This window comes from Macrobrachium rosenbergii, chromosome 18 (assembly GCF_040412425.1).
Source record: "Macrobrachium rosenbergii isolate ZJJX-2024 chromosome 18, ASM4041242v1, whole genome shotgun sequence".
Lineage (NCBI taxonomy): Eukaryota > Metazoa > Arthropoda > Malacostraca > Decapoda > Palaemonidae > Macrobrachium > Macrobrachium rosenbergii.
The window spans coordinates 13,229,847-13,249,233 of NC_089758.1; the positions used below are offsets into that span (position 1 = coordinate 13,229,847).

The 19,387-nt window shown below is 35.7% G+C and overlaps 1 protein-coding gene across 4 annotated transcripts in view; it reads left to right on the plus strand.

The window, feature by feature from the left end:
* The first annotated feature begins 921 nt into the window (after window positions 1-921).
* Window positions 922-19,387, plus strand: part of LOC136848134 (extracellular matrix organizing protein FRAS1-like) — a 362,812-nt gene continuing 344,346 nt past the window's right edge. For 3 of the 4 annotated variants that reach the window (XM_067120402.1, XM_067120399.1, XM_067120401.1), the window contains exon 1: window positions 922-1,051. The gene's annotated coding sequence lies outside the window, so the exon portion shown is untranslated. The remainder of the gene's footprint in view (window positions 1,052-19,387) is intronic. The other variant, XM_067120400.1, reaches the window with a different exon arrangement.

Consider the following 19,387-nt stretch of genomic DNA (forward strand, 5'->3'; position numbering starts at 1 on the left):
CTACCTGGGAGATGAAATGAAGCACAATGGATTTTTCAAGAGACCTAACTACTATGCTCTTTCCTTCGAATGACTTATTCTCAGCTGACATCATACGCGTAGCCTATATATACACTTGTTTTATAGAAAAAAAAAAAACAGGTCTGGCAAACTTATTAAACCAGTTGACTCTAGAATTCGCAACTTTCAGCAAAGCATTACGCAGATGTGATAAATGGGCGTGGTTTCAAATCCTTTCTGTCAAAATTGATTGTTGAATAATTATAACTTCATCAAAAGTTGTTGTAATTGGAAATCTCGGATAACTTTCTCATTTCTTTCTAAACTTCGATGACATTTGTAGTATTTATATATGTTTTCACGATAATTCGAAGTCTGTGAGTGAATCATGCGACATGCATTTGTATATTGTACAATATCCCAACTAAATCATTTTCGCGCAGTTCTTCTAACTGCACTTTAACCGCTAATAGTGATGAATAAATTTTGCATGACTTTTCCAGTTTTCTACTCAGTTTAATCATTATCCCTTGTCTAATATTCAGTTTATAATTTGGGTTTGTCACTCATGCTAGTCATGCACTACAAAACTTCGACACATCACACTTTAATGAGATTAAGAGGGAAATAAATCCAAGTAACTTTCGTTTATGCAGTAAAGAGTAAAGTGCCACAATTAGACCAGTGAGACCCAAGTTTTACCGAAAATTCAAGTGAAAAAAAGACATTAATGCTCCACGATTTCCATGCGGTATGATAACATGCTACGAAAAGGAACGGCAGCAAAATGGTCGTTTCGCAGGGAACGACATCTAAAGGACCTGAGATGTGTGGCTGTTTGGCATCCGCTGCTACCGCCGCGGTGCATTAAAACCGTGAGCATATGGACCTTAAACAGCAACAAGCGAAAGTTACCAACCATCTCTCTCTCTTTCTCTCTCTCAGGGGGTTCGCGGTGGTTCTGCTGCTGCTTGGCTGTCTCTTTGACGCATGCTCAGTTGGGCATCGACCGCCTTCGCGACCGGTCAACCTCAGGTCTACCTGCGCCTGGGTACCCAACCCCCTTACGTTAATTCATTTGATGATAATTTTTTTTATCCGATGTTCGTTATAAAATTAATTAATAGCTCTTTGTGTCTAAGATATTTTACTTGAAACCTGTTTTCGGATATTTTACGTGACGGTGCAGATGACAAGTTTTTCCGAGTGAAGGGAAATTTGTTGGAAAGGTAAGTTGCATTTAAGCTACATGATTTTACTTTGACTTATATATATATATATATATATATATATATATATATATATATATATATATATATATATATATATATTAAACAGGATTTCGAAACATCTTTCCTGATAGTTCAGTAAAGGTGCATTGATGCAGTGGACTTAGATGGGATATGTAAGTTGCAAGAGGCCTAGGCCTATTAACCTTTCAACCCCACCAAAAAAGAATGAGAATTACCAGTTAAATAAAGTTAGGATAGCAAAAAATAACTTGGGTCACTGTAGTAGTTTTATTTCTTTTTGATTTGTGCTGCCAAAAAAATTTTAGTCCTAGGGTGCTAGTGTGATTTGTGCATGCCTGAGGAAATGTTAATCAAAATTTAGAAAAATTTAGAAAAGAGTGAACAATATTAGGCTAAGCTAATAATGATAAAGTTGCAGCTTTACACCTGGATTTGTTTGCGAGTGTTTAAATGTAAGTTAACCTGTTACCACTCTCGTGGGGATCGGCCAAAAATTTCCAGAACATTTCGTTCTCGTTATTCATTCTTCGTAGACAACAGCCATGAAACCAGTCAGATGTTAACAGTCGTTAGACCGATGTTGGTGTTTTCTTTCGCTTCTTTTTGAAAAGTTTATCCTTCAAAACATGACTTAGGAGTGGATAGCGAAGAAGTGGAGCAAACGGGAGTAAAACTTGAGAACAGATGGAAAAGGAGAAAAAGTTTCGGTTGTTGTGAAATGTTTCAGAGAATTACTGTAAGCCCAGCTCACGGCTTCTTCCGTGGTGTGCTGTTATATTCCCTCTTTTTGGTGCAATAGAGTCACGAGATGTTTGTCTTAACCTGAAAATATTTTATTTTTCCCTGTTAATTTGTTCAATGTGATTTAGTATCTGAAAGGACACGGGTGAAATATTTGTTATAGGATTTTGTTTGTATATACACAAATATATATATATATATATATATATATATATATATATATATATATATATATATATATATATATATATATATATGTATATATATATATATATATTTATATATATATATATATATATATATATATATATATATATTATAATTTTGTTTGTAGTTACGAAAGGACATCCACAAGATTTGTTTATGTCGTGGACACATTTTAAGATACCCGTAATTTCGTGATAGTCTGTAGTCCAAGGATTTAGACTGCGTCACTGATAATTGTTCAGAATCTAATAACTTTTAGCAGCATTGATTTTTCTTCCTGTTGATTGACATTTTACGTTTTAACTTCCATTGCATTTAATTTATTGGAGATGCAGATTAGGTCGACCCTTCTCTGAGCAAATGAACTTTTTTCCGGCTCGCTAAACTGTAGTTGCATTCAGTATTGTGTGTGTGTGTGTGTGTGTGTACGGAGTATAATATATATATATATATATATATATATATATATATATATATATATATATATTATAAACTTAGAAAATAAACTTAGAAAAAGAACAGAGTTGGAAATTGTGACAAGCAATACTTATCGTGATCAGAAATTCGTTAAACTCCGCTTTGTAACTAATGAACTGCCACCCATTCACTGGCACGACTGTTCGTGGCTGGAAAGAAGCCTTCCAGATCATTTTATCTTCCAAATGAAGTTACTCCTTTGGCAACACGTTCTGCCCATGTTTATTATATTTGATAAGCTAAAGTTATTGTACTTGATGAGTTTTTAGTGCTCAAGCTCCTTTGCGTATTTCGTATAATTTGTTATTCATAGTCCTTTTTTCGTTTATCAAGGTGCATTTGTATTATGTTTATCGAAAATTTATCGTGGAATATTTATCGTTCAAAAGAGATCGCTCTTGCTTGCAAGTTAAACGCTATATTGTTATTGCTGTCGTAAACCGCTATATCTGTCACCGTACAAAGCCAGCATTAGGACTTCCCTCGTTAAAATCTGATACCGGTAAAAGTTGGCTACTTCTGTTCGTTTGTCCTTCGGCCTATTAACAAGGATATGGTTAGGGAAGATCTAACTAAACACACATACATACACACACACATATGAATTCACATAATTTACATGTAGTAACCGTAACATTTTTTTATTCACTAATATTAAGCCATAATTATTGTTTAATGTCCAGTTTACTATACCCCGGGAAAACTTAAACCTGAGGGGAATTATAATTAAAATAAGTGCTTTGTTACCATTGGGACGAGGCGCTAATCAATTATGAAAAGATTTTTTGTGACATTTATAATACTGTATATATATGTAATATATATATATATATGTATATATATAAAATATATATATATATATATATATATATATATATATATATATATATATATATATTATATATATATATATATATATATATATATATATATATATATATATATATATAAAGATAAAATCCACGAAAGAAAGGGAAACAATGGAGTACTGGACGAAAGAGTCGAAAGGCCTCGCAGTATACTCTCCATTGTTTCCCTTTCCTTCGTAGATTTAATCTTTATTTATATATTCATCACGTTCCATATTTTCGTGATTCAGTTATACACACACACACACACACATATATATATATATATATATATATATATATATATATATATATATATATATATATATTATATATACTGTATATGCCAGATGGCAAAAGTAGAAATGACATTCCAGGTGTACGTTTTCGAGAGCTTATGATTTTTATTGTTTATGTCTTGGTTTCCCTAAACCACCTTTTTTGGATTCCGTTTGATAGAAACCACAGGCAGTACGTTTAAGTTTTTTGCTTATAACCTTGCTTTTTTGCTTGTACAAGTATCTGCAAATACATTTGTACATTGAGAAGCACTCTGTCATTAATCACGTATACGGGGGGATTGTGTATGTGTGTGTGTGTTCGAGAGAGAGAGAGAGAGAGAGAGAGAGAGAGAGAGAGAGAGAGAGAGAGAGAGAGAGAGATAATATATTGCACGCTTAAAAGACTTCACTCGGAGGACCAGTATATTGAGAAGGAACAAACTAAGAGACAACTCATGGAGACGGTGATTGATACTATGAGTGTTTGGTTGTATACTCATTAACGATAAGCCAAGGCGTATGTAGGATGATTGGATAATGAGATCTTTTAGAAAGAATTACTCCTCAAATTCAAGCTGCGTGAGATTTGTAAAAGGCAAAAAAGTAATATTTTCGGAAGGTTTATGTTCAGTTGATGTGCGTTGTGCCTACGGGGAGCAAAGTGAGCATTTATGGAAGTGACGTCTGTATGTGGAAATGTGAAAAGCACATAAGGAGGAAGCTGTTGAGAAGTATATCCCTTTCGTCTTTGTGGGGTACGAATATACATATATGGTAAAAGGACATTAGAGGTGAAATTATACTGCAAATGAGAATGTTTCAGGCTGTTTGGTCATCTAGAGAAGAAGGGATGCGTAAAGCATAATTCATAGAAGCTGCTGCAACTTGCGTATAGTTACTTGGAGTTTCGTTAAGATTTAACACAGAGTTTATCCTTATCCAGATTCAGCACTTAAGGATGACTGAGGCAGACAAGCAGTGACTTTCTTTGTTTGCCTTGGCTTGTACATTCTTAAGGGAAATCATTTATTGTTGAGAATTTATATGCACGTAACCATATATCCTTAATGAGGATTGTTTTCAAGAACAGAAATAATAGGCGAGAAGTGATCGATAATTCTGGGCCCTCTTACATTATTCTCGGACACGCATCCATCATTTTCTGAAGGCGGCATCAGACGATTAGCCGTTTTTCATGGTTCCTGTCGCTGTTTTAATTATTCGCTGCTCTAGCAGGGTGGAAGGATCTTGGAAAGTGCAGTAGTTAGATTACAAGATGTGGGTACTCTTTCCTTGTGGCTTCTTTTACTGTTGTTTGTCGTTCCTGGGATGATGATGGTGAAAACAGTTAGCCTAGGTTTGGACTTAAATGCGCTCTTAGTATAAAGAGGTTCTGGTCTTTGTATTACAGCTGATGGGTGTACAGAATCCCTTGGCTTAACTAATATTTTGATAAAGACTAGTTTTCGTTTTCTTAGAATTTAATCTTATTCAGTTCCAGGTATTTCGAAAATAAAGGAGTGTTTGGGGATTAGCAAAACAGTTGAAGGGTGAAAAACGTTTAGAAGAATAAATGGTGACTACGAATTTGAATTTTTTTAAAGAGGCTTTGAAAATGCATTCGGCAGTAGGTAGAGCGATGAAAAGAAGTTTAGAAAAGAAACGGAACGTGAGATAAAACGAACATCCAAATTACACAAGATTGGCTTTGATGTCTTACGAGGCAATTTAGCCCATTTAAGTCTGCTAAACCAATCTTGTCGAAAAACCCATGAAGCTGAGAATGCAACACAGTATTTAGTAGTCTGCTCTCAAGCAAACGGATACAAGATTTTGGAAGGTCTATATTCAGAGGTTATGGTACTGTTGAGACTATGGCATCGATTTGGGTGTACCACTCGGGATCTTATGGATGAACTTAAAACGTTGCATTGATGCAGTTTACATCTGTGCAGATGCTTCTCCGAGTCATAACTATTCTTCGACGTATGGTTAGACATCTGAAGGAACTCGTCTAGATTTCCCTCTCCACCCAACTGTCGTTTTTTAATTTTGTTCCCGCCCAAAGCACGTGTAGGTTGCTGAGAGGCTGATGATCTGGTATATTTTTGCACAGAGGGATCAGCCACGATTTAGCTATGCGTGTGGTAGTGATCGTTGTGGTTTTTATTTTTGCTATTTGGCCCGTCCCTGTTTTAATCTATATATATCTCTGTCATGTATCTATCTATATACATACATATATATGTATATATATATAGAGGTATATATATGTGTGTGTATATATAAACGCGTGCACACACATATTTATTATATATATTATATTATATATTTGAAATATATACCGTATATATATATATATATATATATATATATATATATATATATATATATATATATATTATATATATTACTGTGGTCCAGTGGCTAAGATGTCCGCCTCACCAGAGAAAGGTCCCGTGTTTGATTCGTAAGTCCCACTGTGCCTCTGTTCACTTGAGAAGTGTCTTTGGTACCTAGTGATTAATCGACTTTGGTGGGTCACAAACAGGATGGAAAATGGGATGAGTCTAGAAAAACTCATTTCAGCAGACGCGTTGAGAATCTGCAGGTTGATGGACTCTGAAAGCTCTCCTAAAAGGGGAAAAGGGGTGCAGTGTCATTACAGTATATATATATATATATATATATATATATATATATATATATATATATATATATATATATATATATATATATATATATATAAAAGAGGGGTACGTGAGTGGTCAGACGAAAGGTAATCTTTAGAATTTTTCCTTGCATGAAATTGTATATATCAAGTTCTTGGATATATTGGAACTAAACTTGGGGAAGAGATGGGTCGTGTGTCAAACAGAAAATGGCGAAATCATGGGAGTGCTCTCAGACGTGGACGTCAGTCGAGAATCCTTAAAATATGTTGAGCACTGTTGCACGAGCGTAAGTGAGAGCGAGTGCGGAGCTGATTTGCCCTGGCTGTTTTGAGGTAGAGGTTCCCCTGGCACCGAGGCAGTATGGCTTAGACCATTTTAGTACTTCTGCCTTACGATTAAGCCTGGTATTAATTGTGGGCATGACTTCACTCTGGCGGTGCGTTCGACGGGTCGCAAAGCTGAGTGATGGACGGACAGATAAGAAGGTGAGTAGCCTGCAATTTGCATTATATATTGCACAGGATAAAGGGTGACTTTTTTCGGCCACTCGTGTTATTAAGTCATTCCGGCGCCATTATGGGAAGGAACCCTTGTTGAACTAATGGGAAGTTATTAAGATCCTCACCTCTAACTGAGTGAGAGAGAGAGAGATTGAGGGGTGGGGGTGGGGGTAGAGGCGGGGCGACCTTTCCTTTGCCGTCTGTCCAAAAGACTCTACCCTGTAATAAGGTCGTCCCGTAGGAAGTAATTGAGACGGGACGATTTTCCGAAAGGGGCCATCAGACAGTTTAGGCAGACGCTAAACGGCACCAACTTCATGAAGGAATTATAAAGAGTCCTGATCAGATATCGCCTATCGCGCAGGGGGTAGGGGGTGGGAGAACGACGTTCCTCTTGTGTCTCGCAAGTTAAACGGTACTGTTAACACTAAATAACCTATTATTCTATTCACTTCAGTTCTTCTTCTTACGTTTTTTCGCACGGAGAACCAGATTACCTGAAAACGAATAAGCATTAAAGTCTCTGGCCCCAGCTTTTATCTTAAATTCACCTGGCCATTTGTAAGTAGATTAAAGCAATCAATTAGAGACACAAAGTGGGTGCTGCCCACATTAGGAAAAGTAAAAAATAGCAAGGAGGCATCAACCCCAATGTTGTTGCTTTTTAAAAGAGGTCTCTAATGGAAGATTGGGTGATATTAGTCTCGTTGTTCTAGTTAGGACTTTGTTAATGATTCTCTAAGACAACTGGGCAGAATTAAGACTTAAAAGATTAGAATTTGAGAGAGAAGATTTTCAGTATAAACTTCGAAAGTTTGGCGCTGACAAGACTTGGTAAAAAAAAAAAAGTTTATGTATAATTATGTTTATGAGAGACTGAGAGAGACTGATGAGTTTCCAAGTCTTCGACACAGAAAACATAGTGATATCAAGATGTGTTGAGAGAGAAACAACTTTCCATGAAATCTTAAAAAACTTGGATGAACAAAGACTTAGTAACAACAAGATGTGTACGTTTTGTGTGCGTGTTTTTGCGCGCACACTCGCGTATGTGTATGTGTGTGTGTGTGTGTGTGTGTGTGTGTGTAAGGGGGAGACATAGAGAGATAGAGACTGTCAAATAACTCACCTAAACTTAGCTGGTCACTGAAATGTATCCACATTTGATACCGTTGCCAGTGAATGTAAACTCGTGTTAATGTAGTGCAGAAATGAATGGGCGTTTTTGACTCCTAATAAAGGCGAGTGTTACTTATCTTCTTTACGGTTCTCGCTTGAATTATGGACGCCTTGCCACCGACTTTATTACTTCAGGTGTCGAGTTACCCTGTACTACACAGGACCTAGACAGCTGAAATGATGTTGCAGCGACGGTCTCTCCTTGGTCCCACCGTTTAACATTCGCAGTACTTTTTCAATAACTTGGTTCTTTGCGCGTCCTCCGTACAACAATTGTTGAGGCTTGTGGTAGAATGTATAGTTTCTACTGGGATGTACTTTGCATTTATGGATTTAAAACTTGTAAAGTTACTATTAAGTTTGTTTATGTGTTTATTTATTATTATGGTAGTATAATACACTCATGATATATATATAAAATATATATATATATATATATATATATATATATATATATATATATATATATATATATATATATATATATATATATATATATATATATATATATATATATATATATATATATATATTTATACATACATTATCTATCTATCTATCTATCTATCCATCTATATATCTATATATATATATATATATATATATATATATATATATATATATTGATTGAGAGAGAGAGAGAGGAAACAACTTGCATTCCTCAATATTATGGCGAACGCTCACTTAATTCCCTAGGAAGGATCGAGGGTACGGACACGGGCACAGATATATCGAAAGCAGCATCCCAGGATGTTGATGACAGGTTAGCGTAGCCTTACGCCGTCATTAGGCTACCTGATGGATGAAGACTCATTAGGCCAGAAGGTGGGTGGAGGCTGTCGCTGGCGCTGCTGCAGAGGTGGTCGTCAGTGAGTAAAGCAAGACTCGCCATGATGGATAGACATGTTTTTTTAGCCCTTGGCCAGCAACCTGTTCCTGATATTGTTGTCTTACATTATATATATATATATATATATATATATATATATATATATATATATATATATATATATATATATATATATATATATATATACATATCTATATATATATATATATATATATATATATATATATATATATATATATATATATATATATATATATATATCTATGTATGTATATACACACACACGTATAAACTCTCAGCTTCAGTGTATATATTCATACTACTTGCGGTAGGCTTCAGTAAGACGGGATGGTTTAGGTTCCGGACTCTAATTTCGAAAGTACACGCTTTCGAAGACATGCAGTCCTCTTCATCAACCTTTATCAGGTACCTATGCTTTATACACCAACATGGAAGGCTGATCAGCAACAAATTGAAAGTCCTACACATACGAGTATTCTATAATGTAAATGTTCTCACGCGTCGTGGATATTTACCCAACCCTTTATAATTCTGTCTCTCGTCACCCCCCTCGTAACGTCTGAATTATCGCTTCATTCTTTCCACATTGCCATTCTCCACTTCATTGTATTTCGACACGTCTCACCTTATCAGTTCTTTTTACACAACGCATACTAAGAAAACAGTTTACTCGAACAACTTCATCCTTTTTCCTTTCATTTGCATTCAACATCTGCACTTCACTTCCATAATGGAAATTTCGTTCAACAATCCCTTCATACATTTCTATCTTAGCATCCACCTTAGCATCGTGGCTCCCCTCTTCTCTAATACTGCCATCTTCTGTTATGTTTAACCCTCACCCCCCACCTCCGCGAAATACACGAATAACTACTTCCAGTCATCCACCAGCCATATTAATATACACTTCTGGCATCTTTTTTTCTCCTTAAACTCTTTTTTTACCTTTGCTTGTGTGTTGTTAATACTTGCCTTCATTTTCTTTCATGCTTTCTTCTTGATCACAGCGTTCATCTTCCTCTATGCCTGCGCATGATGGTCTCCTCTGTCATGCAGCTGTGCCACAGATGATTTATTTTCTTTTTCCTGAATAATTCATTTCCTTATCCTATCGTCCTGTACCCTCAAACGCTCCTTGCTTTCTTCATTCACTACTTCACATCCATATCAGTAGCTGGAGCCCACAGTTCATCCAGTTTCTCCTTACATGCTTTTCCCACTTGTTAATCAATTCATTTGTTTAAAGACACATCTTCATTCTTTCCTAGTATTTTGCTTTAGCGAAAAAATAATGAGATATGCCCCAGCCACTCCTCGCCCTACTATTATAATCATAAGCTTGCTCTTCCATCTACACCGTACTAGCTAAGCTTGCAAACTTCCTCACTTATTTTGCTCTGCAAAATATATTTATCAATATTTTCTTTGTGAACCATGTATTTCCAACAAAGATGCACATTGCCTCAAGACTTGCCATTCTCATTTACTTCTAGAACTCCATATTAACCAATATCGTGTCCTTATTCTGTCACCTACCTTTGCATTCATATTACTAAGCGCAACCACCCTTTCATATTCTCTAAAACCTGCCAGACACAGATTGAGACTCTTTCCAAAAGTTTGTCCTTCGCTCATTCTTTTCCCTTCCTAGACTGCTTATACTCGTTCATCTGAAAACGTTGTGAATTGCAACGTTTTCAGATGCCACTTTCAGTCTTACCCTTACCACCCTTGAACTAACGTATTCTGCACTCTTTCACCCGCCTCCAGAGTCTTCCTGACACCTCAAACCCCAACCCTTCCTAGGGATGCACGTTTCAGCTACTCCAGACACAATCACTCTTTGTTATTCATGTTCTTGCATGCACTGTCTGAGCAATTTTGTGTCTGAAGTGCCAAAACATTCTGCTTTCTCTCCTAACCAGATCGGCTGTCTTGTATTTCTTTTCGTTTTCACCACATCCACGCACGCTCAGATACAATGTTAGTATTATATTCCTTCTCAGTTGCTGCAGTATTAGCCCTTGGTATGGTGGTACAAACCTCTAGCCTCCGGTCATTTGGTGACTTTTACAAACAGGGAGTGGAAGGGACACTGTTATTATTTGTTACTAGAAAACCACAGGATGGTCTGATATATATATATATATATATATATATATATATATATATATATATATATATATATATATATATATATATATATATATATATGCTATAAACCTTTGACCAGCAACCCATCCTATCTCTCTCTCTCTCTCTCTCTCTCTCTCTCTCTCTCTCTCTCTATCTATCTATATCTATATCTATATATATATATATATATATATATATATATATATATATATATATATATATATATATATATATATATATATATATATGCGTATATGTGTGTGTGTGTGTTTTGATCTTGATCTTCAGATAAGCCACCGAATTGCAAACAAGCAACTGAATAAGCAGAGTCCACTTTTCGTTCGAAAGATCTCACAAAAATTCCGACTAATTAGAGGACAGGAGACGTAGAGCAGAAGACTGATTAAATCTCCGTCTCTTTCATGTACGTGCGGTACATCCAGACTGGAGAATGGGGTCAGTTTAATTGATATTAAATTACAGAGTGTGTGAAACGTCTAAATAAAAATAAATATTTTATATGTACACTACTTGACGTTTAGAAATGTAATGCAGGTAATCGTAATTTACAGCTTTGATTTCAGTTGATTGATGAAAGGCAAATAAAATTCGTTGTTTCTGTGATATATCTCTTCTTCTGATTTTTCTGTATTAAGTTTTTCATATAATTTCGCTATATAAAAAGTTAAATTTAATTTATATGTATGCATCAGGGCACGTGTGTCTACATTTATGTTACGTATACTAGTCATATTTTTGTTCATACAAACTTTGTATATTTGTGAATGAGCTCATCCGACCACTGAACAGCAGACTGACTGATAAAATCGCAGTCATTATTTTTAATATTCCTCGTATATATATATATATTTTTTTTGCCAAAAAAGCAGTTTTCCCTAATGGGAGTAGCTTCAGAAAAAGAAGAGTATGAAGCTCCTTTTAACAGCTAATGTAGGAATGAGTCACTTGTGCAGAAAACTTTCACACCATCAGAGCATCACCAACTGTTGACCCTCAATGTACACTTTGTCACTCACCACCATATACAGTAGTTATTCACCTGATCTGCAACGTGGCATTCGTCTCACTCCAGCGTAATTCGTGCCTCAACCTGACATGAAACTTTTTTTTTTTTTTTTTTTTTTGCTTAGGATAGTTTTTTTTTTCTGCAAGTTCTTACCGTGTTCTTTGAACTAAGTTACCACCAAACCTCTTTCTGCAATTTCATTATTTACTAGGAGAAGCAGATTTTTATTTTCTCAAGATGAAGACATTAGTTAGAATTAAGTTTTTGAAAATTTAATTTAACTTGTGGCATTTATAAAATTAGTTACAGCTAGTCCGACCTTTCCCTGATTGTAGTATTGATAATAGTGATATATTTAATTCTCCTATTTTGTTTCGCAAATAAAAGCAGCACTGTAATTTTAGAACAGAAATGCAGTGATGCAGTGGTTTTCCGTAAGTTGCTCATACCATTAAAATTGATATTAAGTTTGAAAGCTTTTCATTCGGTTGTCTGTTATCTTACGAATACCGAAATTTGAGCGTTCCGATTCATCAGGATAGATTTGTGTAACGCTTCATTCACGTCAGTACTATGAAAGACTGAAGATAAGTAACATTTACGATTTTATTAGTAATTTGACCCTGAACGCACAGACATATATATATTTTCGTTAAAAGCAATTGCCTTAGTGGCATCAATAAGTTTCTTGCAGGTTTCTTCATGCCGACGGAGTTTTTCCGATTCTCGTTCGTCAATTTCTAGTGAAAAATGCGTATTTTTCACCAGAAATTGACGAACGACAAACGGAAAAAACTCCGACGGTATGAAGATACCTGCAAGAAACTTGCTGATGTCACTAAGGCAATTGCTTTTAACGAAAATCGTGTAAGTTAAAAGTATTGGAAGAAATATATATATATATATATATATATATATATATATATATATATATATATATATATATATATATATATATATTATATACACATATATATCTATTTATTTATTTATATTTATAAATATATCAGGGTTTTTAGATTTTGAAGTTACGTATCCAGTCAGGCTGATATAAACTGTAAAACTGACAACTAACCTATATATCCCTAATGACATGTTTTTCATATCGAAAGAGCAGGCTAACGCCTACAGTGTTTGATTAGTAAACTATACAGGTAATCCTTGATGGCTAAAGGAACACATGTTGCTCTTAATAATAGTATTTTATGTCAGTTAATAAATTCATACATTAAATATTTGCTAAAAATGGAGCCCTCGGCTATTCCCTGTAATTGCCTAGCGTTAGGGATACTTTCGGACAAGGATTTTGCGAGATAAATGCCAATAATGATAATACGTATGGTAAAAATAGCAGTGGTGGCGGTAGGGGGATAAGTAGAGTATGATGTCATCTGACAAAAGTAATAATTCCGTAGTAGGTCGTCTAAACGATGAAAGCCGTTGTAATGATAACACTGATGACGATGAAGGAGCTCATCAGACGTAAATGCTCCAGAATACTATTTATACACCGAACCCTTCTCATATCTCTAGGCCCGAGTTCGATTCTCCGGCCGGCCAATGAAGAATTAGAGGAATTTATTTCTGGTGATAGAAATTCATTTCTCGCTATAATGTGGTTCGGATTCCACAATAAGCTGTAGGTCCCGTTGCTAAGTAATCAATTGGTTCTTAGCCACGTCAGATAAGTCTAATCCTTCGGGCCAGCCCTAGGAGAGCTGTTAATCAGCTCAGTGGTTTGGTAAAAATAAGGTTTACTTAACTCATATCGGCAAAAATGACTAATTAATTATCTGTTGTTTTAGTAAGGATGGGATGTGCCTTCATTTTGACTGTATTTTGTGGGATCTACTGTACAAAAGGTTGGTTCTTTGTAAAAAGAACTCAAGATTCTTGATAGCCATTGTTGTAAAAGACACCTTCCTCTCCTTATAACCCAACCCACCTTATCCCCTCCCGACAACGTTTGAGAGTATTTTGTTGAAAATATCTTAATATATTGTGATGAATCTTTTGTAAGCTCCTTTACGATCTTTTGATGGATATTCTGTAAAACCTCTTACAGTATTTTAATGGGTGGTTTGTAAAAGTCACCCCTTACGGTATTTTGACTTGCATTTAAAAGATTTCCCCCCCTTACAACATCCAGCTACGAGTAAACTAGCAACCTTGTCTGGGGTGGTATATGGAAGGGGCCGGGGAAACCATTCGGTAGATTTTCGCCCTCTCATTATCCCAAAGGGGGAAGAGAGAGAGAGAGAGAGAGAGATCTTATCACATGCTTTCAGAGGTGCTTTACGAGACCGTAAGTTACGGAGATATCGAATCACCATCATTATCAATAAAATGAGGTATATTTTTTTATTGACCTGTACAACTGGATCTTTTTTATATTTATTTTAATAGTCTTGTTTTTTCTCTGGTGTATGGCCGAGTAACCGAGAGTGGTTTTGTACACGTCAGGTACTACTCTGGTAGGTTTTCGATTAATCAGGTTTTTTTTTCTTTTTAGCCCTTGTACCGTATGTCTTTTATCTGGTAATCAGGTCACATTGTGAGGCTCTTTGATTTTTGTACTTATTATAAAAGGATATACATACATACATACATACATACATACATACATACATACATACATACATACATACATACATACATGCGTATTTGGTGGCATTATGTAAGGATATACATACATACATACATACATACATACATACATACATACATGCGTATTTGGTGGGAAAACGTTTTTTACTACTGTACATGAACGATTATTAACATACATACACACACACACAGCAGTAAGTAGCAAAGATTGCAGCATTCATACATTCATAAATTACACGACATACACATGTATTTAGACATCTGGTAGCAAAGAGCACCGACATACGTACGCACATACTAACACAACTGGTAACAAAGAATGCATGCATATTCTTGGTAACATGCAATAATTACTTAAGATCATTAGTGGTATTTTCGACACCAAAAGTGTAATTATTGTTTTCAGCGGGAGAAACAGTAATCGGTTAGATATGGCATACAGAAATATCTTCCATAACCTATTTTGCTCAGCATCGCGTGACCTCACCTGTTAGTTTTATATTTCGTACTTGTTCTCTGAGAAATTGCTGTCGTTCAATAATTATTTTCCTTCTGATAGAAATACCAGGCGGGAGGAGGGTACCTTTAACCGCTTCGGTGCGATGCTTATCACCGAAGAGTATTTTTTAGATTTATTTTTATTTTTTATGTTTTTTTTTGTGCTTTGAACGAGGGTGGAGGTGAGTTAACCCCGGTTCGGATCGCCACTTAATTGCAGTATATGTCAATCTTCATCTTCTTCAGGTTGCTCTCTTATTTTTCCTCTTCTTTTACTTCATTCTTTTGTAGCTCTTCCTTTAGTTTTCGTCTTGTTTTTTATTCATGCTTTATTTTTTCCTTCCTCCTTCATGTTCTTATAGCTTTCCTTCTATTTATTCTTGATTTTTTTGTCTTGTAGTTGTTCTTGCGTTTTTGTTTTCCTTCATACCTGTAATATCTTGACTATACCTCCTCATCTTCCCTCTCGTCCTTATAGCTCTTCTTCTTCTTCTTCTTCTTCTTCTTCTTCTTCTTCTTCTTCTTCTTCTTCTTCTTCTTCTTCTTCTTCTTCCAAGTGGTATGATGAGGTGTGTCCTTATATTACATTATGTCTAGGGATATCACCCTGCATTCGATGGCTCAAGCGATGCAGTAGCACTTCCAGTTCAGTTTTATTTTTCCCAGTGACCTCTACCGTAGTTCAATCTTCTTAAAAAGTATAATTAAAGTACCAGGAATAATGATAAGTAAAAAATGCCCCAAAGTTTCTTCGGCGCAGTCAAGTTTTCTGTACATCGTATAACCAAGGCCACCGAAAATAAATCTATCTTTCGGTGGTCTCGGTATAATGCTGTATGAGCCGCGGCCCATGAAACTTTAACTACGGCCCGGTGCCTATCCAATATAGTTGCCAGAAGCAGAGTTATGGTTAACTTTAACCTTAAATAAAATAAAAACTACTACGGCTAGAGGGCTGCAATTTGGTATGTTTGATGATTGGAGGGTAGATGATCAACATCCCAATTTGCAGCCCTCTAGCTTCAGTAGTTTTTAAGATCTGACGGTGGACGGACAAACAAAGCAGGCACAATAGTTTTCTTTTCAGAAAACGAATAAAAGTGCTTTACTCTCTTATCATATTTAAAAGGTCATTCCTGTGAGTGTCCTATTGTCTCACAGGCCAGGCTAAGGTATATTTTTTTATCTGGCATTTTCCCATTATTTTGTGCTCCCGTAGGGGGTTGGTGCCGTCAGTACACCTCACGTGGTGCCCTGTAGGCATTACTTGAGGTTCTTTGCAGCGTCCCCTCGGCCCCTAGCTGCAACCTCTTTTATTCCTTTTACTGTACCTCTGTTTACATTCTCTTTCTTCCATATGACATCCCACCCTCTTGAACAACTGTTTCATATCGCAACAGCGAGGTTTTCCTCCTGTTACACCTTTCAAACCTTCTTACTGTCAATTTCCCTTTCAGCGCCGAATGATCTCATAGGTCCCAGCGGATGGCCTTTGGCCTAAATTCTATATTCTAGTTCCATTATTTTGTGGATGACGTTGATGATCATCCTTTACCATGTAAGACCATAGCCCCTTCGCATGGGGTCAACCGTTCGAGTCGTCCCTCTTCACAAATTCGTGTTCAGACCTCCAGTTTTCCCCAACCTTTGTTTTATTGGGAGGGTCATGCTCTTGATTAACGTTACATTATAACTGGATGCGTTACTCATTCGTCTTATATTTTGCCTGTTCATTTTCCATGAAAGTTATGGAGGGATAAGACGTAGACTAAGGTCTTATACGTGGTGAGGGTTGACTTAATATGAATGTACTGGACAGGCTTGTTCTTCCTAATGCGATAGTTGAGCAGAAAGTAACGAGATTTTTATTATTATTATTATTATTATTATTATTATTATTATTATTTATTATTATTATTATTATGAACTGCATATATTGTTAAAAGCAATTAAGAAAACCTTGAACCTTCTCAGAATGCTTCCATAGAACATACGACATTTGAAAAAGAAGAAAACACAAATTCTGTAAGTATGAATGAAATAATATATATACGAAGTGTAATTTATCATAATCAGTCGTGCATTTGTCTTTCCCTCAGTAACCAAATGAATGAAATTTAAAAAGGATTCTGACGCAGAAAGGAAAAGAAATAAGCCAGATAAAGAGGCAGAGAAAAAGAAATAAGAAAACGAGCAGGGGAGAAGAGGAAAGGAAGGCGAAGGAAGCCGATTCTCGTGCGCACGAGGATGTACAGTACAGGCCACCCTCGTGTAGCACCGTGAAGAAGCTAACAGACCACAACTCAAAATCTTCACGCTTCCACTTTAATGCACAGCAATTTGCTGGAAGCACATGTGCTTTTAGTCTGATCATAAAGACCCTCCTTATTAACTGGGTAATACCGTGGTAATTTCTGGGTTGGTAATGCTGCTTTGATAATGTTGAGATTTATATTCCCTTTTCGTGCTCATATGTATGTATATATAATTAATGTATATATATATATTATATGTATATATATATATATATATATATATATATATATATATATATATATATATATATATATATACTATATATATATATATATATATATATATATATATATATATATATATATATATATATATATATATATATATATATATATATATATATATATATATATATATTTAGGTACACACACACACACACACACATATATATATATATATATATATATATATATTTATATATATATATATATATATATATATATATATATATATATATATATATATATATATATATATATATTATTTATACGCACTCATACATATTGTGTGTGTGCGGCAATATAAATGCGTACACTGTCATACCAAAAACGTAATATTATAAGTGTTCTGAAAATAATGTAATTATTTGGGAAGCATTGCTGTGGATTTATCCCTTATATGTGTGTATGTATGTATGTATGTATACTAGTTACAAAAAGTGTGAAATTTCAGCCTTAATGGATCAAGAATATAGCCTAGAACCGTTGGTATTAGGTTCATTGGCGTGTTTCGGTGACATCTTTATAAATCATTAAATTCCCTTTTACGTGCCTGGGATAGACCTGACGTCCATAGACTGGGAAAAGATAGATGGCGAGGAGAATAACCTTTATCAAAAGACATGCTGTATATAACAGGGGATATGATAGTACTACCCTAAACGGGTTGAAGGGGCCACGGAAGGTCCGTTGAAGGTCCAAGGAAGGTCAAGTCATGATTTGCCTTCACAAGGAAGGAAGAAAAGGGGATGGGATCCTCCCCCTGGGGAACTCCTGGCATTATGCAACTACCCAAACGAGGTTAGCAGTCGCGACCTTATCGCATCTTTCACGTTCCTCATATCCCCACCCTTCCTCCTCCCCCCCCTCCCCCTCTCCTCAGACACCTGCTGACCCGGATGGTCCTGTTTATTTTTTTCGCATAATGGGGAAAGAGATCCTCTCCTGCCCAGCAACTTTGAAAAGATGTTGCCAGATAAGTGGTTGTTAATGACCCGTGAAGCGAGCGGCGGTGATCGAGATTGAACGACTGACGCGGAGTTAAATAGATTCAGCATCTGGGGGGGAAAAACCAAAGATATGAATATTAAATGGGAAAAATACGATGGTAAATGGAGAGGAAGACGCTTATATAGTTTTCAGTGAGGAGGAACATATACTGTTGATGTTTGGCCAAGGAGCGGAGATAGAGAAGGTTGCCCGATGAATGAAGGCATTCGGGTGTATGTGAGAATAATATAATACAAAATAAAAGCTTATTCTGTCAGGGTAAAACAGAATTTGTCCAGAAATGGAAGAGTGATTGCCGTAGATTTGTAGACTTAATCGAGTTACCATTAGCTGCTTAGAGCGGTCGGAATGCAAATCGCATCAAAGGGCATCTACTGATGATCCTAACTAAAATCTCTAATTGTATAAGCATACGCAAGAAAGAGTTACTGTCAACTGGCAAGTTGCTCGAATTGCAGATAGATTCAAAATGCATTTATACATTAGTGTACGAGGCAGATGGACATTTCTTGTACAGCAAATAAAACTATAAGAATCAATGA